This window comes from Engystomops pustulosus, chromosome 5, assembly GCF_040894005.1.
Source record: "Engystomops pustulosus chromosome 5, aEngPut4.maternal, whole genome shotgun sequence".
In the NCBI taxonomy this organism is placed as follows: Eukaryota; Metazoa; Chordata; class Amphibia; order Anura; family Leptodactylidae; genus Engystomops; species Engystomops pustulosus.
Window position 1 is genome coordinate 190779785 of NC_092415.1, and position 23228 is coordinate 190803012.

General features: G+C 45.4%; 1 protein-coding gene across 13 annotated transcripts in view; it reads right to left on the minus strand.

Moving 5' to 3' along the window:
- Nucleotides 1-23228, minus strand: part of KIAA1217 (KIAA1217 ortholog) — a 421655-nt gene that overhangs the window by 58790 nt on the left and 339637 nt on the right. The gene's annotated exons all lie outside the window — the stretch shown is intronic.

The window sequence follows — 23228 nt, forward strand, 5'->3', positions numbered from 1 at the left end:
CTTTTGGAGGTAGCAATGGAGACAACGTGTGGAGGATGCTATGGAGACAATTTAATTTGGATAGTGCCTGTATGTGGCAGTCCAAAAAAGTTTTCAAACCAGAGGAGCAGGTAGGTGGCCCTCCAGAAAAATGAAATAGATTGAGTGCCTGTATGTGGCAGTCCAAAAAAGTTTTCAAACCAGAGGAGCAGGTAGGTGGCCCTCCAGAAAAATTGAATAGATTGAGTGCCTGTATGTGGCAGTCCAAAAAATTGTTTAAAACAGAGGACCGGGTAGGTGGCCCTCCAGAAAAATTAAATGCATAAAGTACTATAGCTAGAGCCAGTGGGCCCTGTCAAAAAATAGCCAGTTTCCTCTGCTTTAGTGTACAAAGAGGAGGAGAAGGAGGAAAATGAGGAGGAGGAGGAGGAGTGCATAAATTATTCAGGTTGAGCTTCCTTCACCTGGTGGAGATTGGAAATTATGAGAAATCCAGGCTTTATTCATCTTAATAAGCGTCAGCCTGTCAGTCGACAGGCGTGTACGCTTATCGGTGATGATGCCACCAGCTGCACTGAAAACCAGCTCGGACAACACGCTAGCGGCAGGGCAGGCAAGAACCTCCAAGGCGTACAGCGCCAGTTCGTGCCACATGTCCAGCTTTGAAACCCAGTAGTTGTAGGGAGCTGTGTGATCATTTAGGACGATGGTATGGTCAGCTACGTACTCCCTCACCATCTTTCTGTAAAGATCAGCCCTACTCTGCCGAGACTGGGGACAGGTGACAGTGTCTTGCTGGGGTGACATAAAGCTGGCAAAAGCCTTGTAAAGCGTACCCTTGCCAGTGCTGGACAAGCTGCCTGCTCGCCTACTCTCCCTCGCTACTTGTCCCGCAGAACTACGCACTCTGCCGCTAGCGCTGTCAGAAGGGAAATAGTGTTTCAGCTTGTGCACCAGGGCCTGCTGGTATTCATGCATTCTCACACTCCTTTCCTCTCCAGGGATGAAAGTGGAAAGATTTTGCTTGTACCATGGGTCCAGGAGAGTGAATACCCAGTAATCGGTGCTGGAATAAATTCTTTGAACGCGAGGGTCACGGGATAGGCAGCCTAGCATGAAATCTGCCATATGCGCCAGAGTACCAACGCGTAAAAATTCACTCCCCTCACTGGCCTGACTGTCCATTTCCTCCTCCTCCAACTCCTCTTCTTCTGCCCATACACGCTGAACAGTGAAGGACTCAACAATGGTCCCCTCTTGTGTCTCACCAACATTCTCCTCCTCTTCCTCCTCATCCTCCTCCACCTCCACCTCCTCCGATATGCGCTGAGAAACAGACCTAAGGGTGCTTTGGCTATCAACAAGGGAATCTTCTTCCCCCGTCTCTTGTGAGGAGCGCAAAGCTTCCGACTTCATGCTGATCAGAGAGTTTTTCAACAGGCCAAGCAGCGGGATGGTGAGGCTGATGATGGCGGCATCGCCACTGACCATCTGTGTTGACTCCTCAAAGTTACTCAGCACCTGACAGATATCAGACATCCACGTCCACTCCTCATTGTAGACTTGAGGAAGCTGACTGACCTGACTACCAGTTCTGGTGGAAGTTGACATCTGGCAGTCTACAATCGCTCTGCGCTGCTGGTAAACTCTGGATAACATGGTTAATGTTGAATTCCACCTCGTGGGCACGTCGCACAACAGTCGGTGAGCGGGCAGTTGGAGGCGGCGCTGCGCTGCCCTGAGAGTGGCAGCATCTGTGCTGGACTTCCTGAAATGCGCACAGATGCGGCGCACATTCGTGAGCAAATCAGACAGATTGGGGTATGTCTTGAGGAAACGCTGAACTATCAGATTTAACACATGGGCCAGGCATGGCACATGTGTCAGTCTGCCGAGTTGCAGAGCCGCCACCAGGTTACGGCCGTTGTCACACACAACCATGCCTGGCTTTAGGTTCAGCGGTGCCAGCCACAGATCAGTCTGCGCCGTGATGCCCTGTAATAGCTCTTGGGCGGTGTGCCTTTTATCGCCTAGGCTCAGCAGTTTGAGCACCGCCTGCTGTCGCTTAGCGACGGCACTGCTGCTGTGCCTAGAGCTACCGACTGATGGCGGCATGCCCACGGATGGTAGTTCAGAGGAGGAGGTGGAGGAGGAGTGGGAGGAGGAGGAGGCATAGTAGGCCTGAAAGACCTGGACCGAGGTAGGCCCCGCAATCCTCGGCGTCGGCAGTATATGACCAGCTGCAGGGTCAGACTCGGTCCCAGCCTCCACCAAGTTAACCCAATGTGCCGGCAGCGATATATAGTGGCCCTGCCCGGCAGCACTCGTCCACGTGTCCGTGGTCAGGTGGACCTTGTCAGAAACGGCGTTGGTCAGGGCACGGATTATGTTGTCTGACACGTGCTGGTGCAGGGCTGGGACGGCACATCGGGAAAAGTAGTGGCGGCTGGGGACCGAATACCGAGGGGCGGCCGCCGCCATGAGGTTGCGAAAGGCCTCGGTCTCTACTAGCCTATAGGGCAGCATCTCCAGGCTAAGCAATCTGGAGATGTGGACATTAAGGGCTTGGGCGTGCGGGTGGGTTGCACTATATTTACGTTTCCGCTCCAGCGTCTGGGGTATAGAGAGGTGAACGCTGGTGGATGCTGTGGAGGATCGTGGAGGCGACGATGGGGTTTTTGTGCCAGGGTCCTGGGCAGGGGGCTGACTATCAGCTGACACAGGGGAAGGAGCAGTGGCGTGCACGGCCGGAGGTGAACGGGCTTGGTGCCACTGAGTGGGGTGTTTAGCATTCATATGCCTGCGCATACTGGTGGTAGTTAAGCTAGTAGTGGTGGAACCCCTGCTGATCCTGGTTTGGCAAAGGTTGCACACCACAGTCCGTCGGTCATCCGGTGTTTCCTTAAAGAACCTCCAGACTTCTGAAAATCTAGCCCTCGCCGCGGGAGCCCTCGCCACGGGAGCTTCACTACGTGACACATTTGGCGCTGATGCACCTGCTCTGGCCCTGCCTCTCCGTCTGGCCCCACCACTGCCTCTTCCAACCTGTTCTGGTCGAGGACTCTCCTCCGTCTCAGAAGCACTGTGTTCACCCGGCCTCTCAACCCAGCTTGGGTCTGTCACCTCATCATCCTCCGATCCCTCAGTCTGCTCCCCCCTCGGACTTCCTGCCCTGACAACAACTTCACCACTGTCTGACAACCGTGTCTCCTCATCGTCGGACACCTCTTTACACACTTCTTCCACTACGTCAAGAAGGTCATCATCACCCACAGACTGCGACTGGTGGAAAACCTGGGCATCGGAAAATTGCTCAGCAGCAACCGGACAAGTGGTTTGTGACTGTGGGAAGGGTCCAGAAAACAGTTCCTCAGAGTATGCCAGTTCAAATGGCAAATTTTCCTGGGAGGGGGCAGACTGGGGGGGAGGAGGCTGAGGTGCAGGAGCTGGAGGAGTGCCGATTTCGGTGACATGGGTGGACTGTGTGGAAGACTGACTGGTGGACAAATTGCTCGAAGCATTGACGGCAATCCACGACATCACCTGTTCGCACTGTTCTGGCCTCAACAGTGCTCTACCACGAGTCCCAGTAACTTCAGACATGAACCTAGGGAGTGTAGCTCTGCGGCGTTCCCCTGCTCCCTCATAAGCAGGTGGTGTCTCACCCCGCCCAGGACCACGGCCTCTGACCCCTGCAGTAGTTGGACGCCCACGTCCCCGCCCTCGTCCTCTACCCCTAGCCCTCGGGTTAAACATTTTGAAAATGAAAGTTATAACTTTAATTTTTTTTTAACTTTTTTTTGTGTTTTTTTGTGTTTTTTAGTTTTTAAAACCAAACAATGCTATCCTATTGCTATGGCTATTTTCTAGCCAAGTATGAAAGCACACTGCTATGCCAGATGAGATGACGCTGAGTTATGAAAAAATAAACGTAAAATAAAAAGAAACTGCCAGACTGTGCCTAATTGAAATCCAACCCCTAATAAATTTTCCCACTTCAGTCTTTGCGATGGATATGTGCGTCACTAAGCGCTAAACACAGCGGTCGCAAGTCTCACTCCAAATTCCTGACAATTGGCTAGTAGATGCACTGCAGCAAGGACAGCCACCAGCAGATCAACCAGAAATAAAATATATATAACGCTATTGTAGGCGTAAGTAAGCCGTTTGGATTCTCCTTTGGCTGTTTTCTAGCCAAGTATTAAAGCACACTGCTATGCCAGATGAGATGACGCTGAGTTATGAAAATATAAACGTAAAATAAAAAGGAAATGGCAGTGTCAGAACCGTTCAGTGTGAATTGTGTCTCAGGGGTTTTGACACGCCCGATTGCGGTGGTGCAGCAAGTTCTGACAGTAATGTGCAATGTGAATTGTGCCTCTGGAATCTGGACACACCCGATGACTATGGTCCAGCAGTTAATGAGTTACCTGGTCTTTGCTGGACTGATGCAGGTGATTTCAGCTCCAATCAGCACTAGTCCTATCAGCTTCTTGTCTGTCTCTCCAGCTTCACTTATAAGGCAGCTAGTGGCTCAATTGCGTGCTGGCTATTGTCTAGTTCTTACCTGATATCCCAGCTCCCCATATTTCCCTGTGACCTCTTTGTACCTTCTGTTATCGTTGCCGAACCTCTGCCTGACTTTGACTACCGTTTTTTGCCTACTGACTTTGTACTGCGATTCTTCTGGTTTTGATTCTGGCTTGTCGACTACCCCTTATTGTGTTGTCTGTCTTGTCCTGTTACGTGTGTCACTTACATAGTATAGGGACCGCCACCGAGGTTGTCCGCAGTTGCTAGAGCTGTCTTGAGGCAAGTAGGTAGGGACAGTGGGGGGGGTTCAGCCTCAGGGCTCACTGTCTGGTTGTCTTTCCCCCCACCGCCTGACAGAATAGCCAGCCCAATATACTGTCGCTGTCATGGACAGCAGAACTGCGTTGACAAATATTGTGGAACAGATGCAGCAAATCAACACCATGGTGCAGGAACTAGCTGTTCGGCTTCATGAGCAGGAGACGGCCCCACGTCAGTTTACCATGGCTTCCCCAGCACCACCTGAGCCACTTGTACAACTCCCAGATAAGTTCAGTGGGGATAGAAAGAGATTCTGTGCATTTCGGGAGGGGTGTAAATTGTTTTTTAGATTGCGCCCCCGCTCTTCTGGGGATGAGGTCCAGAAGGTGGGCATAGTTATGTCTCTACTCCAGGGGTCACCACAGGAATGGGCTTTCTCGTTACCTCCTAGTTCTACTGAGTTGCAGACGGTGGATGGGTTTTTTCAGGCCCTAGGGCTACTGTATGATGACCCGGATAGTGCAGCTAATGCTGAACGTCACTTGACAGGTCTGAGGCAGGGTAGACGTCCTGTGGAGGAATATTGCTCGGAGTTTAGGCAGTGGAGTGGTCCCTCCACTTGGAATGACTCGGCACTCCGATTTCAGTTTCGTGTCGGACTGAATGATCGGTTGAAGGATCTGTTGGTAGCTTATCCCACTCCTAGTTCCCTTGAGGATAGCATGACATTAGCTATCCGAGTTGACAGACGCTTGAGAGACAGGCTAAAGGAGAGAGGTACATCAGACGCCTTTAGACCTTCACCTATTCGTGTTACCAACCCTAGTCCTTCCCCTCCTGCTATACCCCCATCAGAGGAACCTATGCAAGTGGATTCTACTGATGCCAAGACCAGACGTGCATATCGTGTGTTGAACAACTTATGTTTCTACTGTGGGAAAGCAGGACATCGAGTCCGGCAATGTCCATCCCTTCCTGGACCACCGCCGGAAAACTTCTACGCCTGAGTGACTATCGAGGGGGTCACTCAGGCGAACAGGTAACCTTCACCAATAAGAATAAGTTATTATTGCCTATTTCATTGTCTTTGGGAGGGAGAAACATCTCTGGTTATGCTCAGATTGACTCGGGGTCTTCTGCTAATTTTGTTAACCCTATGTTCTTTTCCGGTCTAGAGGTGTGTCCCCTTCTGCTCCAATCTCCTGTTAATGTCACAGGAGCAGACTCAGCCCCCTTTGCTCAGGGGGATATACGTTACATCACTCCCTGCCTTGAGGTTAAGGTGGGGGCAGTTCATGTGGAACGTATGAAGTTTTTGTGTCTGCATAACCTGTCGTCTGATGTGATCTTAGGTTTGCCTTGGTTGGAGGAGCACAATCCTGTTTTTAATTGGGCAAACCGGGAACTGGTAAAATGGGGTACTGAATGTGACTCCCATTGTGAGGTGGTTTCTTTTGCTGGGTGCTCTTCCATGGAAGAGGGTATTCCGAGTTTTTTGTCCGATTATGCAGATGTATTTGATGAAAAAGCTGTGGACGGATTGCCGCCACACAGATCATACGACTGTGCCATTGAATTAATTCCCGGTGCCAAGTTTCCTCGAGGTCGTATTTTTAACTTGTCTTGTCCAGAAAGGGAGGCTATGCGGGAGTATATTAAGGAAAGTCTCCAGAAGGGTCACATTCGCCCATCTTCCTCCCCATTGGGAGCAGGGTTCTTTTTTGTGGGAAAGAAGGATGGGGGATTACGACCCTGTATAGATTATCGACAACTTAACAGAATCACTGTTAAGAATCAACACCCTCTACCCCTGATTCCTGACTTATTTAACCAAATTGTGGGGGCCAAATGGTTTTCCAAGATAGACTTGCGAGGGGCTTACAATTTGATTAGAATCAGAGAGGGTGATGAATGGAAGACCGCTTTCAATACACCAGAGGGTCATTTTGAATATCTAGTGATGCCTTTCGGTTTATGCAATGCCCCGGCGGTCTTTCAACATTTTGTGAATGATATATTTCGTCAGCATCTAGGTCGTTTTCTTGTGGTCTACTTAGATGACATTTTGATTTTTTCTCCCGACTGGGCTTCACACATAAAACATGTTCGTGTAGTGATGGAACTGCTTAGACAAAACAGTCTGTTTGCTAAGTTGTCTAAATGTCAGTTTGGTATCCAGGAGGTCTCTTTTTTGGGTTACTACGTCACCCCTAATTCCTTCCGTATGGATCCCCTTAAGGTGGTGGCCATCGAAAAGTGGGAACGTCCCAATAATTTGAAGGCCTTACAAAGATTTCTGGGGTTCGCTAATTATTATAGGAAATTTATTAAGGGGTTTTCTGTTATAGCCAAACCACTTACTGATCTCACCAGGAAGGGGGCAGATCTTGTCAACTGGTCTCATGAGGCTATCCGAGCATTTGACAAGCTCCGTAAGTGTTTTTCAGAGGCCCCAGTACTGACTCAACCTAATTTTGAACGTCCATTTATTGTGGAGGTGGACGCATCAGAGGTAGGGGTAGGAGCGGTGTTGTCCCAAGGATCGGACACTCTTACTAACCTGCGACCTATTGCGTTCTTCTCAAAGAAGTTCTCTCAAGCTGAATGTAACTATGATATCGGTAATGGAGAACTATTGGCCATCAAGTTGGCATTTGATGAATGGAGGCATTTCCTTGAAGGTGCCAAACATAAGGTGGTGGTACTCACTGATCATAAGAATCTGGTTTACCTAGACAATGCTAAACGTCTCTCGCCACGTCAAGCCCGATGGGCTTTGTTTTTTACCAGATTCGATTTTGAAGTCACTTACCGACCTGGTTCCCGTAATATCAAGGCTGACGCCTTGTCTCGTAGCTTTGATTTAGAAAGTTCCCCCAGAACTCAATCTGATACTGTTTTAAGACCCGGGGTAGTAGTGTCTATTTTGCAACCTGACTTGGTGACCCTGATTGCAGAATCTCAGGGTCAAGCACCTCATAACACTCCAGACTCTTTGTTGTATGTACCGCCTAACCTTCGACTCCGAGTTCTTGAAGAGATTCATAGTTCAGTTTTGTCTGGTCATCCAGGTGTGGCAGGTACTAAGTATCTGCTCTCACGCCATTACTGGTGGCCATCTTGGGCTCGAGATGTCAAGGCTTTTGTCGAAGCTTGTGAGGTTTGTGCTAGGTCCAAGGTCCCTCGTAGGCCACCCGAGGGTCTGTTACATCCTCTACCGGTCCCTACGAGACCTTGGACGCATCTTTCTATGGATTTTATTACCGACTTGCCACTATCTAAGGGTAAGACAGTCATTTGGGTAGTGGTGGATAGATTTTCTAAGATGTGTCATCTCATTCCACTACGTAAACTGCCTAACGCTCGCACACTCGCCACACTTTTTATTAATCATATTCTACGTCTTCATGGGGTGCCTGAGAATGTTGTTTCCGACAGGGGTGTCCAGTTTGTGGCTAGGTTTTGGAGAGAGTTCTGTGGCAAATTAGGTATCTCTCTGTCCTTCTCGTCTGCATTCCATCCTCAGACAAATGGACAGACAGAGAGGACCAATCAATCGTTAGAGCAATTTCTAAGATGTTTTGTGGCTGATACTCAGAATAAGTGGAAAGACTTCATTTCTCTAGCAGAGTTTGCTATAAACAATCATGAACAACGTGCTATTAAGATGTCACCATTCTTCTGTAATTATGGTTTTAACCCCAGGTACTCGTCTGTTCATTCTGCAGAATCTATTAATCCCTCAGCCGAGGCCATTTTCTCTAAACTGTGCACAGTTTGGGCCCAAGCTCATCAGAACTTGGTAAAAGCCCAAGAGTCTTATCAAAGACATGCTAATAAAAGACGTATATCTGGCCAGCAATATGTACTAGGTGAGAAGGTCTGGCTTTCAGCTAAAAATCTGAAACTTAGGGTGCAGTCAGGGAAACTGGCACCCAAATATATTGGACCTTATACCATTGTGGAAATCATTAATCCGGTAACCTTTAGGTTGAAACTACCCAATGCTCTTCGTATCCATCCTGTGTTTCATAAGTCTCTTCTTAAAAGATATGTGCCACCGGTGTTGCCTTCACCTCCTCCGGCTCCACTCATCGTCCAGGGGGAATTGGAGTATGAGGTGGAGAAAATTTTGAATTCCCGCTGGGTACAGGACTCCTTACAGTATCTGGTCCACTGGAAGGGTTTCGGACCGGAGGAGCGCACATGGGTCTCTGCTAAAGACATGCATGCGCCCCGTCTGGTCCGGCGGTACCATTTACATAATCCTTCTAAGCCTGGTCCAACGATTAAGGGTCCTGAGGCCCCTCATAAGAGGGGGGGTACTGTCAGAACCGTTCAGTGTGAATTGTGTCTCAGGGGTTTTGACACGCCCGATTGCGGTGGTGCAGCAAGTTCTGACAGTAATGTGCAATGTGAATTGTGCCTCTGGAATCTGGACACACCCGATGACTATGGTCCAGCAGTTAATGAGTTACCTGGTCTTTGCTGGACTGATGCAGGTGATTTCAGCTCCAATCAGCACTAGTCCTATCAGCTTCTTGTCTGTCTCTCCAGCTTCACTTATAAGGCAGCTAGTGGCTCAATTGCGTGCTGGCTATTGTCTAGTTCTTACCTGATATCCCAGCTCCCCATATTTCCCTGTGACCTCTTTGTACCTTCTGTTATCGTTGCCGAACCTCTGCCTGACTTTGACTACCGTTTTTTGCCTACTGACTTTGTACTGCGATTCTTCTGGTTTTGATTCTGGCTTGTCGACTACCCCTTATTGTGTTGTCTGTCTTGTCCTGTTACGTGTGTCACTTACATAGTATAGGGACCGCCACCGAGGTTGTCCGCAGTTGCTAGAGCTGTCTTGAGGCAAGTAGGTAGGGACAGTGGGGGGGGTTCAGCCTCAGGGCTCACTGTCTGGTTGTCTTTCCCCCCACCGCCTGACAGGCAGACTGTGCCTAATTGAAATCAAACCCCTAATACATTTTCCCACTTTGGTGTTTGAGGTGGATATGTGTGTCACTAAGAGCTAAACACAACGGTAGCAAGTCCCCCTGCAAATTCCTCACAATATGGTACTAGCTGCAAATAAAAAAAAAAAAAAGTATAACGTTATTGTAGCCCTAAGAAGGGCTGTTGGGTTCTTGTTGAATCACTCCTGCCTAACACTATTCTAATAGAACACCCTAACGCTTTCCCTGACCAGCAGCAGCTCTCTCCCTAGCGGCATCCAGACACAGAATGATCCGAGCAGCGCGGGCAGCGGCTAGTCTATCCCAGGGTCACCTGATCTGGCCAGCCAACCACTGCTATCGACGTGTAAGGGTACCACGTCATGCTGGGTGGAGTGCAGAGTCTCCTGGCTTGTGATTGGCTCTGTTTCTGGCCGCCAAAAAGCAAAACGGCGGGAGCTGCCATTTTCTCGAGCGGGCGAAGTACTCGTCCGAGCAACGAGCAGTTTCGAGTACGCTAATGCTCGAACGAGCATCAAGCTCGAACGAGTATGTTCGCTCATCTCTAGTAAAAAGGCATCTAGACCCTTCTTGAAGCTCTCTGCTGTCCCTGCTGTGATCGCCGCCTGAGGCAGGCTATTCCACAGATTGACAGTTCTCATAGTAAAAAAGCCCTGTCGCCTCCGGTGATTAAACCTTGTTTTCTCCAGACGGAGACAAAAACCATCTGTATTATACACCATATTAGGGCAAGTTGGATTTATGGTGGGCAACATCACACGCGGGACTCTCAGTCTTCATGGAGACAGCATGGATCAATTAGTATTATCCCTAGTATTATCTGCCTAGTATTATCCCACAAGTGTTATCAGTATTGGAGCACACTCTCTGCACCTGTGCTCATCTCTGTAGAACGGCACCAGAACAGGAAGTTAGAGGAAATAGCTGCTGATTGGCTGATGACATGTAATTTCCTGTATGCATAATTTTAAAAAAACAATTCAAACGATTTTCAAAATTTTTTGAATCAGGTCTGAATCAAAGAGGTTTGAATTGAGGAGGTTGTGAAAGCCCTATTCTACCTCATGCTACTCTTTCCATCAAGGCCTGGTGCCATTCACTGGTTGCGGCAGAATTACTGCAAAAGGGAGTTCCTTAAGAAGTAGCCACCCTCCTGGACTCTGAGGCAGCCTGGAAGAGCAGATCCAACAGGTGGTAAACCAGAACTGCCATTCCAGGAAACTTCTGCTAGGTGGTGTTCTTCCTTGAAGTCTGAGGGTGGAAGGAGCCTGTCCCGAAGCAGAGTCAGGGCACCATCCATGCTGGAGAAGGCCCCAGGAGAATAGTCATGGCTTCTCCTGGTTCCTCCTGGTCTCTGAATTTTATTACTACGCATCTCCAGGAAATTCTAAATCAAAATGTTCATGAAATTCGTACGGAATTCCACTTCATCCAATTTGACTGACTCACCTCTAAGTTCTACCATCCTAAAAGAAATCTTTTTTCCATTTCATATTTCAGGTAAAGGATAAGTAAGAACACCTGGAACACCACTACTTTTATATAGGCTGTGTCTGGTATTACATCCCATCTCCAGGCCTCATTATTAAGGATGATCTGTAATACCAGGCACAACCTGGGGAGGATGGAAGAGTTGGTGATGCTTTTAGAAACAAAGATAAATACAAGCTTTTTTTGGAATCCTGAACAGACTCCAAAAAACTGTCTTAAAATAACAGAGATGGAAGCTGGAACCTCCAGTAATCCAAGGAAGCCTTTCAAACAGAAGAGTCCAAAGTTCTCCAGAGGAACAAACAATGATTACAGGAATAGTGTCAAGGCTTGGTGGAAAGCCAAATAAGCAAAAAAGTTTTTGGTTGGTCGCATTGAAGTGTGTCAGGTAGTTCTCATACATGTAGTGTTCAACGGCAACTTTTCTTTCCTGGCCTGATGCGCCCTGGTGGAAGCCTACAATTTCAGAGGGATCAATCACTAACTCATGTGTTTGAGGACCTCCAAACAGAGAAAGCAAAAGCGATGGCCAGGTTCGGTGTTTGGGTATCCACCTAGCCAATCATAGCCATGGCTAGTTGATAGGAGCGTCAATTTGCTGGATTGGATGTTCGCCCATTGGATGTTGCCCATGTTCGACCATTGGGTCTGCTCACCTCTACTCTTGACAACAAATATCGTGGGAGACACGGATCAGGATACTGCCAAGGGAGTCTGGTGTCAACTTTTCCCTCTTTTCTTATGTAGCGCATAACATTCGAGTGAGCCAGGAGTGCAAGTCTATGGTGTAGTGGGACAGACTCATCTTCTTCACCAAGCTAAGTGGAGACTGAAGCAGCTCTGTTCTCACAAATGGCAGCCATGGACCATAAAATAATATTCTGTGCTCCTTACTTAAGACCTTCACTTTAATCAGTTATATAACCTAAGAAAAAAAAAATTCAGTTTTTTCGAATAGCGCCACGTGTTTTCACAAGGATGTGTGTGGTACTGCAGCTCAGCCGCATTTACTTAGGGCTGCGATAACACTCTGGTTACTAGGAGTAACTCATTTTGGGAATTTCAGATGAACATTGTTTCTATCTGAAGAAAGCAAATGACAACATTTAAAAAAAAAAAAATTTTTGGTTTGTGCATTTCCCAAAATTGTTTAGAAATCTATCGGAAAAGCAGTGATTGCTCACTCGATCATCCTGTGCCAGCCGCGATACAAAGCGTGTAATATGTGGAGATTGCGGAAGAGAAATGGCTGGGCTTTTAGAGTAAAATAAGGATATCTAATTTGGATGTTGCTGTATTATTATCGTCGGTGTCATTATCTTCCCTTTGTCCCCGCTCCGCTCCTTTATGTACGCGTGTACGATTCCTCGGATAGAAGCGGCTTATACTGTAGCAAACTGACAATACAGCAGCAGGAGGGGGACTAGTTGTTTGATGCTTCTTCTTTTCTGCCTTGGTGGTGACTATATGGTTATATAGGACTAGAATTTTCTAGATATGTTCTAGAAATATCAGATATAACAATATTCTATCATCAAAATTAAAATTATTTTGTTTTTCTTAAAGAGAACTTTTCACCACTTCCATCAACTCCAACTCTTGCCTCCTTTAACAGCAATTACTTTGGCATCATTGGAAATTTCTCTCTAGCCCCTACCATTCCTTAGTTATCCATGTGATTACTTTTAGCTCCCTACTGTCAGGTGGGTGGAGCCACACTCTCTGGTGGAGTCCAGGACTTCCCATGTGACAGTAGAGAGTCAAAAAAAGGTTATTTGCAACTGAAACTATGGTAATTAGACTCTCTGCTATCATATGGGTGGTCCTGGGCTGGAGAAAAGAGTCAGGCTCCACCCATCTGACTTTAGAGAGGTGAAAATAGTGACTTTGGTTACTCAGTAATGGTTTAGACTAGAGAGAAAATTCTGACTACACCAAGATCAGTGGAACGTTGCCAATGGGAAGAATTGGGATTTGAGTAGGTGCTTAAAGGTTTTTTAAAAGGATTAGTGATCTGAATTTGGGGCTGTCACAGTGGCATCACTATCCAAGGTGCAATCCATGCCACTTCCAGGAACAAGGGCATTCATAGTATGACCACCCATCTTTATCTTATCTCTTTTACTACCGTGTAGGACTTCACCCATCACATTGTCACCAATCAATGAGGTACCACCCCCAAAAAAACGGGTTAGGGGAGGGGACAAACATAGGACACCCAAATGAAGACCGCATTGTGTTGCTATAGGAATACCCTCTCATGGATGAAGAAAGAGTATCCATCTTGTACGTTGATCAGTTCTTTGAGAAGTTTACTCTACAATTTAACAGGATCCAATATAATTAATGGTCAATTTGGACCATATATCAAACTAAAAATTAACTTGTAACAGTAGCTTTTTTTTCCCCAAAATTGGAAGGAATGTTGTGGGAAAAATTATAATAGCCGTAAGAAAAACATCACTGCTGAAGAAGTTTCACTGCTGAAGGTCAACTTCAAGGACGTTGAAGTATTTATTGAAGCCTGAAGCTTGGCACCAGGATAGAAGGCGACTTTTCGACACGTTTTGGGAATCCTTTAAACCCCTTGTGCTGTAGGAAGATTTCCATTCTTCCTTCCTATGTACATTACATCCACGTGCAATAAATTTTGCATTAATCGATTTGTCACATTTCGCCGCTATGCTGAAACTGCGTTGCTTGACTTTCCACATTAATAGTCTGGCTTTCCCTGATATAAAGCAGACCCCCGGTTAATAAGCCGCTGTAGTCGCTCACATTTCAAAGCCTCGCAGATACTTTACAAAAAAATTACCTCTGCAGGACTGGATTGCCGGTGAGCGCTCAGTTTCCACATATTGGCTATTTTCTGGCCAACCAACGTACATATGGACGAGGTCCAAACCTGATGTATAAAGGGAAAAATGCCCCGATGCTGCTATAAAAATCTGACGTCACCTAGGACTAGAGAAGCAGACGTGGATAACCTTCCCCGTTATGTGTAGGTTCTTACTGATCCATGGAAAACGTATAGACCTTATAGATGACAGAGGATTATGGTAGTATTCACACTGTAAAGGGAACCTAACGTGAGGTATGTACTATGATAAGTAGATGTAACGGTAGATTCCTCCATCCTGTCGCTGCCCTAATCTGTAATTTAATAATCTTGGAACCTAACTTGTTAAAAACTTTATTTTTGTAATATGCAAATTACCTGCAGAGGCTACTGGGGTGTGTACTAGCCCGGCCGGGCACTGGGCGCTAAGGCTAGTACATGCCCCAGTAGCCTCTGCAGGTAATTTACATATTGCTAAAATAAAGTTTTTAACAAGTTAGGTTCCAGGACTTTTAAATTACAGATTAGGGCAGAGGCAGCAGGAGGAATCTACCATCACATCTACTTCTCATAGTAGATTCCTCATGATAGGTTTCTTTTAAAACTTTTACATTCACTCAATTAGACATTACTACGAGGTACTCTTCATTTATCAGCCCCTCTAGTAACCATACAGAGGGCTGCTAACAAAAAGTAGAAATGTAATACTACATTTCACCTGTAGAAGCCGCTGTAGGGAAAATGCACAGCTGGTAGTAGCTTCCCTAGCGATAAACAATGATCGATTTTTTTTTTTTTAAGAAATAAATTTAAATCATCTTTATGGGACAGGAACACAAGGAGGGCTAACCCTGAAAGGGATTGTCCTACCCGTTTTTACTAACTTTTACAAAAAAAAGTAAACTTTCTATGTACAATATCTGATCTTCCACCAGTTCTTCCTACTCTAGAAATGACCTGCCGACACAACATGTGATCTCAGTAACCAATCATTGGCCGTAGCTGTGATTTGTTAAAAACAGCCATGACCAGTGATTGGCTGTGGTGGTCACATGTTGTATTATCAAGCGGTCACTGGATAAGAAAGAAGTCAGTAACAGAGTGGCAATTACCATTTTTTAGATTTTATAGGTGCCAAGAATTTTAGTGAAAATTCTAAAACAAAGCACAAATACAAAATAAACTAAAACGCACCAAAGTAATACTTTATACTGTATGATTTTGTTAGTATAATGTCTGTACACCTAGTAGTGGTCATACAAGAAGAGTTTTGTCTATAATCTGAGCTAAGAAGCTTCAGTCCATTGCCCTAAATAACAGATACCAGGGAACAATAGAACTCAAATATAGAGAAGATCAACCTTAGCGGGAAGGTATTTTAATGCTCTGCTTGTCCTAGTACTTTTACCCCAAAGTTTGTTGTCTTAAACAAATTCACCATCTGTGATCCTTCCACCAATTCTGAGAAGCCACAAAGCTCCCATTGTGCGGACCCTTATAGGGCGGCACCGCTACATCTAAGTAGGAAGTTTTACATTTCGTCTCTGCGTTACCTTGAGTCATTAGCTTCAGCAAACAGAAAATCCTTAAGTGAACTTAGTTAGAGCTGGGCGGATGGTGGTCAATACTTATAGGGATTATCACAGCAAACAAGGCCTAAAGATCTCAAGACCACTGACAAACAAGTGAGAAAACCAGGGCTCAGGGTGTCATAGACATGTGAACGGGATCCCATTAATAAACCACTTATTCAGACTGAGATACTTCAAGTCTATATTTAGACTTAAACATTTAACCAGCAGCCGAAAACCGAGACCTCGGAGACTCTGTGGCTGGGGGCGAAAGCTCTGCTGCTATTCCAAGCCTCACCATATGTGATTAACACTTGCCTGCTACAGCGAGCAGATCCTTAATGCGTTACGTATGGTCCAGACAGCGATTACTTCCAGGAGGGTTTTATCTTTGGGTATAATAATCTGTGGGTTTGTGAAGTAATAGGAAAATTGGGAGTGGAGATAAAATATGGAGCTATGAGCTCTCTTTAACTTTCAGAAGCCATAGAGGTAGACTGTGCAGCTTCTATCAGACCCTTGAAAACAGTGGCCCAAACCCTGGTGGGTCCCATAGTCACTGGATGGTGAGACCCTTGTTTCTACAAGAACTTCATTGGTAGCAGGGGGTTGAGAATTGATGTTCTTGGAGGAGAGTTCTTCACTCATAGATACAGTAATAAGGAGGGACGCATGGTCCTCTGAGTCTATAAGAAGTTAAAGTTTTATCTAGCCAAAAATTGTCAAGACTTCGGAAAGAGCTTTGACCGCTGAGCTTTCGACTAACTATTGTCATACACAGCTTTCGACTAACTATGGCCATACACAGCTTTTGACTAACTATGGCCACACAGAGCTTTCGAGTAACTATTGTCATACACAGCTTTCGAGTAACTATGGACATACACATAAGAGCAAAGACCTAGCAATTTTGGTGGGAATGGACAACTATCTTATGAACCAGCTTTCCTCCAAATCGGTGGATTTAACCCTACCAAATCCTTTTGGATGTATCCAGATGTATCCGGCAACCTCTACGGTCTTTCCCATTGCAGGTCCATGCAAGCTTAGGTAAACTAAGAGGAACAGCTCTAACCCTAAAAAGCATTTAGATGACATCTAGTAAAAGAACATAGCCAACTCAAGCCAGAAACCTCTGGTATTGACTTATCTTTCCTGAGAATTAAATAATTGGGGGGTGTTAAAATCTAAAGCTCAATCCTTCACTTGTTCAACTTCTACCACTTGGGGAGTGATGACCATGTGGTCCTCATACCCATTAGACAACTGTTGGCTTATCCCCCTTCAGGACTAATAGATCAGTCATGTTCAAATGCAACAACCTGATCCTTATTCCCCATAACATCTTCCAATGGGTTATCCTCAACTTTAAAGGGGTTGTGCACTTATGACATTTACTCGGAAATGATTCTGCATGCTACCGGTAGACTACTGGGTTGGAGCTGGCTTCGATTTATATGGGGAACGTGTAGACCACCATTCCATAGATGGTAGGGATTTCCTATAGTCCCACCCCTTGTGATCAGTCTTTTATGACCTGGGTGGCACAACCCCTTTAAGAAACAATTGTCCTTGTCGCTCTGCCTAATATGTTGATGCTTTATAAAGCCGGTAATGAAATTACATACAATGTTGGTTCCTTTTTGTGATAGGAAATTATCTCTTCCCTCTGGCATTTAAAAAATAAATACAAAATGTCTCCCGCCATCAGCGTCCGCGCTCGGGTGATTAATGGACGGATCGATTTGACAATCATTATCCCATTTCACTTCTTTCACGCCATACAAATTTTCCAAGCGACATTAAAAATCCAATATGTTTCTGCATGGTGATGAATGGAGGTAAATCTGTGCCGGTCCAGGGCCGGCTCCACATCACAGAGCTCCGACCATAGAAGCGCTAACAGAATTTCCCGGATAACCTACTTATGCATCCATATAGCATTCACCCGACTTTGTGTTTAGCATTATCCCGTATTCCCTAACGTTCTTAGAACACAAGGAACGAAAGCTGCTTCGTGTGATTAACACAAGTTTCTAGAAAAACATAACCCTAAGGTCGGAGCTCCTAATTGACGGAATGAAAGCTCTCATTGTGCTGCGGGATTGTGGAATGTAGCACCACATAGGCCGCAGCCTCGCTGAGGTATGCTATAAGCCGAACGCCTTGCAATGGAAACTTCTCATAATGCTGCAAATTTTGTTAAGTTTAACACTACACTCGACCACATCCAGTGATGGGCCCGAATAAAACGCAAACCACTCGCTACTATCACAAGCCTACATTGAGCCATATACTTGTCCTATCATTCTACAAAATGATCGAAGAAGATGTCATACACGTCTGACGTCAGTAGAGGGCGCCGAACTCTATTTCTGTAGCAGAAGCACAGTCTCGCCTTACTGCTGCTGCAAAGCCACCTCATAGTATCACGAGTACAAAAGCTTTCATAGAAACTGGTTTCTCCTATTCTTGACAACCCAAATACACATAATGGGGGACATTATGGTGCAACATATGGTAAATAACACCCAATGATTCAGTGTAAATGGATGTGCTACAGATAGTGTGCTTAAAGGAATTTTCCACTTTGAACCCATATTATATTTAAGAAGGGTCCATTGCTAATGCAAATATTCCATGTTATTCCTTCCTACTGGGACTCTCAATGGCCAACTATGATCAGTCGGAAAACATAGGCTACATGCACACAACCGGATCCGGTAAGCACGTGGTCGGGTGCAGAAGAGGAGAGATCTCCTCACTCCTCCTCTATAGAAAGCCAGGCAAAAGATAGGACATGTCCAATCTTTTACAGCACAGTGGCCCAGCCAGGCCGGGTGCCATAGACCTCTATAGTGGCCAAGTCACACCAAAATAACAGTCGTGTGCATGTAGTCCAAGGACTCAAATTATACAGCCGTATCATGGGCACCCATATGGTCGTGTGCATGAGTACTAAGTGTTAAATGTTCATGCAGCACACCCACAGGACAAACTAAGTATTACACCATTCTCATTCTAAGTGATGTCCTGTTAGGGTAATGCAGGGCAGGTCAGGTCATCCAGAGTTGGAGATGCTCCCTGAAGCCAAGATATAAGGACCCTGGATATAGAAGCAGGCCTGGCGCCAGCACCCGGCCAACCCGGGCAAATGCCGGGGCCTCGGGGTACTGGAGGGGCCCACTCGGGCCCCCGGATCAATTGTACCAGTGTCACTACAATGTGTCTGCAGGGGGAGGAGGGGGTCATTGTCACAGCAGGGGGGTTCAGTGTGTCCCCGGGGTCAGTGTGTCCGCAGGGGGAGGTTTGGGGGGGTCAGTGTGCCTGGAGGGGAAGGGAGGGTGGTCAGTGTGTCCGAAGGGGAGGGGGGGGGTGGTCAGTGTGTCCGCAGGGGGAGGGGGCGCAGTGTGGCCACTGGAGGGCGGCCCACGGAGGGGCCCACTAAGGCTCTGTCGCCCAGGGGCCCACTAAAACCTGGAGCCGGCCCTGTATAGAAGGTCCATCCCTAATAAGTAGATAGGGTTTTAAAACCGAACATATCTTCCTATAACATTTAAGGGTGATTTGTATAGGATGCTTAGTGGGTGGTCTAATGAAGGAACTGGTGGTCACATGTGAGGCTCTGTAAATTTGCCCATCTCTGCACTTTACTGAACTGTTTTTCCTCCAAGCACATAACCACAAAAGAAGAATGGAACCCAAGAAACAGCAGAATTCCAACCATTTTTGGTAGACCACCTATATTTACAGTATAAGCATCTTTGGTATAACCATGGAACTGCGTTGTATCTTTAAAGCGTAACTAAACTTTTGTCAAAATTGCGTAAATGAACAATGTAGATGATAATAATAAACTTTGGAATACTTTATTTAAAAAAATCTGTTCCGATGTCCTTCGCTTTCCTCTTCCTTATCTGTCTGAAGTGGGCGGAGCTCTGATGTCTTTCTTTGTAAAAGCACTACGGAATATGATGGCGCTATATAAATAAAGATTATGATTATTATTTCATATACACTGCTCACTACATGAGAAAGAAGCAGGAAGTAGTAATATACCTAATGAAGTATATTAAAAAGTTTACTATTATCACCTGCTTTCATTTCAGAAATGAAAAATAACTAAATAAATGGCTTCATAGGTATAGTTACACCTTAAAGGACATCTATCACCAGATCAAGGATTGTGAGCCAAGCACACTGACATACTGGTATGTGCCCCCTCTGGCAGTATCTGGTATTCTTTTAGCTTCTTATGCTCTTGTTTTTAAGAAAGGGCTTTAAAAATTATGCAAATGAGCCTGTTGGGCTCCAGGCTCTATTAACTCCTATGGAGCCCCTCAGGCTCATTTGCATAATTGTAAAAACCTTTTCTTTGTAAAAACCAGAGCATAAGAAGCTAAAAGAAGAGCAGATCCTGTCAGAGGTGGCACACACCAGTATGTCAAGGTGTTTGGTTTAAAATCCTTAATATGGTGATAGATTTCCTTTAAAGGGAACCCGTCACCACTATTTTCACAAATACAGGTAGTGGCAGGTTCCCATAGAGCTCTAATAACTATCTGACACCCTGCTTTTAGCTAAAAATTGTTCCCCTCAGATCCCCATAAAATCAGAGTTATAATCTTGCCTGGTATCTATGCAGCTTTGGAGCTAGTCCACGGGGGCGTGGCCTAATGTCATGTGACCAGGGTGACATCATCAAAGGTCCTTGAGCTACTTAATATGAAAACTATACCCCATGTACATATCTGACCACATAAAACCATCACAGCAGCCTCCATGGACTTCTACTCCTCTCCATGCAGGCTGCTGTGATTTCATGTGATAAAATATGCTGTGATTTCATGACATATATGCTTAGTGTACAGCTCCTAATGCTACAAAAGCTATAGGACCTGCGATGATGTCACCCTGGTCACATGACATTATAGCAGCATACAGAGATAGGGATGGGGAGGAGCTGCTGGATTCAGCCCGAGGAGGCCACGCCCACCTGGACTACATGTAGCCATGCTTAGTTACCAGATAAAACTATAAAGTTGAACATATGGGAATCTCAGGGGCATAATTTTTAGCTACAAGCAGGGTGTCAGATAGTTACTAGAGCTCTATAGGAACCTGTCACTAGCTGTATTTGTGAAAATAGTGGTGACGGGTTCCCTTTAAGTAGAGATGAGTAGACCCGTAACAATTAATAATTTAAAAAACCTCTTCAGGTCCAACTGGTAACATCCGCCATTGGTGCTGAAACTGACAGTTCAAATGCTGCTATGGACAACGCCATTTTTGGCAGGATAGTCGGTATCAATGACATCATTGGAGAGCAATGATCCTCCCCAAAATGGCAGTGCCCTGGGCCGCCACATTTAATGACCATGATTGATGCCAAAACCTGAGGTTTGAGGTTGGATCCTCGGGGACATGATCCCGCAATGTTCGGTACAAACCCAACATTTGCGGTATTTGGGTTTGTTTGAGTTTTGGATCCCTTATGTAATTCAGCAACATCCACATGGGTCATAAAACCTTTGGATTTCTTTACATTTTTTTGTATATTGCACTTAATTGATCTTTAAATATGCAGGTCGTGTCACGCCCCTGGCCCTTGGTGTAGCAGAGGTGAATTTGTTATGCAACTTCTTGGGTTGTTGCTTTGTTTTTTAACTTTTTGCAGTGGATTCAAGTTGACAGTGGGACCCCCTTACGTTCCAGGCCCCTGTACCAATGCTATGTCTGCCCCTACTGATGACATTTCTAATTATTTCTGCTCACTATTTGGACCCCTACCTGTCAGATATTAAAGATCAATATGTCATCAAGAGACATGAGCTGGAAAATCCCTTTAAATTAGACAATTTAGCTGCTAGGAACTTATAATTTGGTATCAGAGTCACCTAGATTTGGGAGATCCATAGCCCCTGCTCTATCTAGAAATAGAACATCTATTCCAGTTCTGTGCTGATCCGGCTTGATGGGTGACATTGCACAAGTCACGTGGATACCTGACACAATGGACAGAGGTCTATCCTCATGACCGCCACTCCCTCCATGGAGACAAAAGCTGAAATGTCACCTAAATGGCAACAACAAGTGACAGAGATGTTCAGGTTTTCACAAAGCCTCGCAATGTCCTCGTCACTACAACATCAAGCAGTAGGGGGGCAAAGTGACAGACAGACTCCACACAATCTCCTTTGTAAGACATCAAAAGTGTTATAACAGCAACAACTTGTCAGGGCCAATTACAGGAACTGCCCCTCCGGGACCTGAGGCTCCATATAATGAAGGAACCAGACAGATTGAGTCCCTTTTGGAACTGCAGTTGTTCATTAAGCAATGAGTCAACATATTATAGATGTAGCAGGGCTGAGTTTGCTATTTTGTATGGCAAACCGCAATGTGTTAACTGTGGGATAATAGGAATGGGCTCGCAGACAAATATATGGTCTGTTATATCTGGTCCGGACACTAGACCCTCTGCTACACAGATGTTACCTGTTGCACACCACTACGCACTACATTATTCATCAGACATTGGATACAATCAGATTTAGTTGTGTTGCTGTAGCACCAGAAGTCCCAGGAGTCTACGTCCATACATGAAAGGGTGAACTTCTTATCCAATTTCTACATAGATCACATATATAATGCATCAACATCACAATGACTGTATTTACATAGGACTGCAGGCATAGGCTCTGCAAAATCTTAATAAAATAACGCTCATGGCAATGCATTTGCTTTGGATTTACATAGGACTGCATGCACAGTGACTGCATAAGCTTTACACAAACCTTTAACGGAGTGTGATATATGCAGATTTACACAGGACTGCAGGTGTGGCCACTGCAAAAGCTTTATATAACAAAGCCTCATTACAATGTTTCTGTGGATTTACACAGGACTGCTGGAAAAATTGCTGCAAATTCTTTGTATCATGAAGTTTCATTACAATGTATTATCTGTTGATTTACATAGGACTGTAAGTATACAGAGCACAAAACCGTATACTATGAACTTTCATTACAATGTATTAACTGTGGATTTACATAGGACTGCGTGCACACTGAACTAAAAACCTTTCACCCGAATATATGATCTGTGGATTTAGATAGGACTGCACACACATATATAAAGCAAGCTTGTTTTACAACAAACCTTCACCACAATAGGTTATATGTAGATTTACATGGGACTGCATGTATCCCCTTGACAGTATTTTAAAATAATTAAACTCAATATGTTACCTGTGGCTTTACATAGGACTGTTAGTATACGGAGTGCAAATCCTTATATAATGAACTTTGAATCCAATATATTAGCTGTGGATTTACAAAGGACTGCATGCACACCGACTGCGAAACCCACAAGTAATAACCTTTCATCAGAATATATTATCTGTGGATTTACATGGGACTGCACACCCCCCCAAACAAACTTGTTTTAAAACAAACCTTTAACATAAAGGGTTATATGTAGATTTACATGGGACTGCATGTATCCCCTTTACATTATTTTTAAGTCATCAGTCTTCATCACAAATATGTTATCTGTGGATTTACATAGGACTGCACACTGTGTATCCCT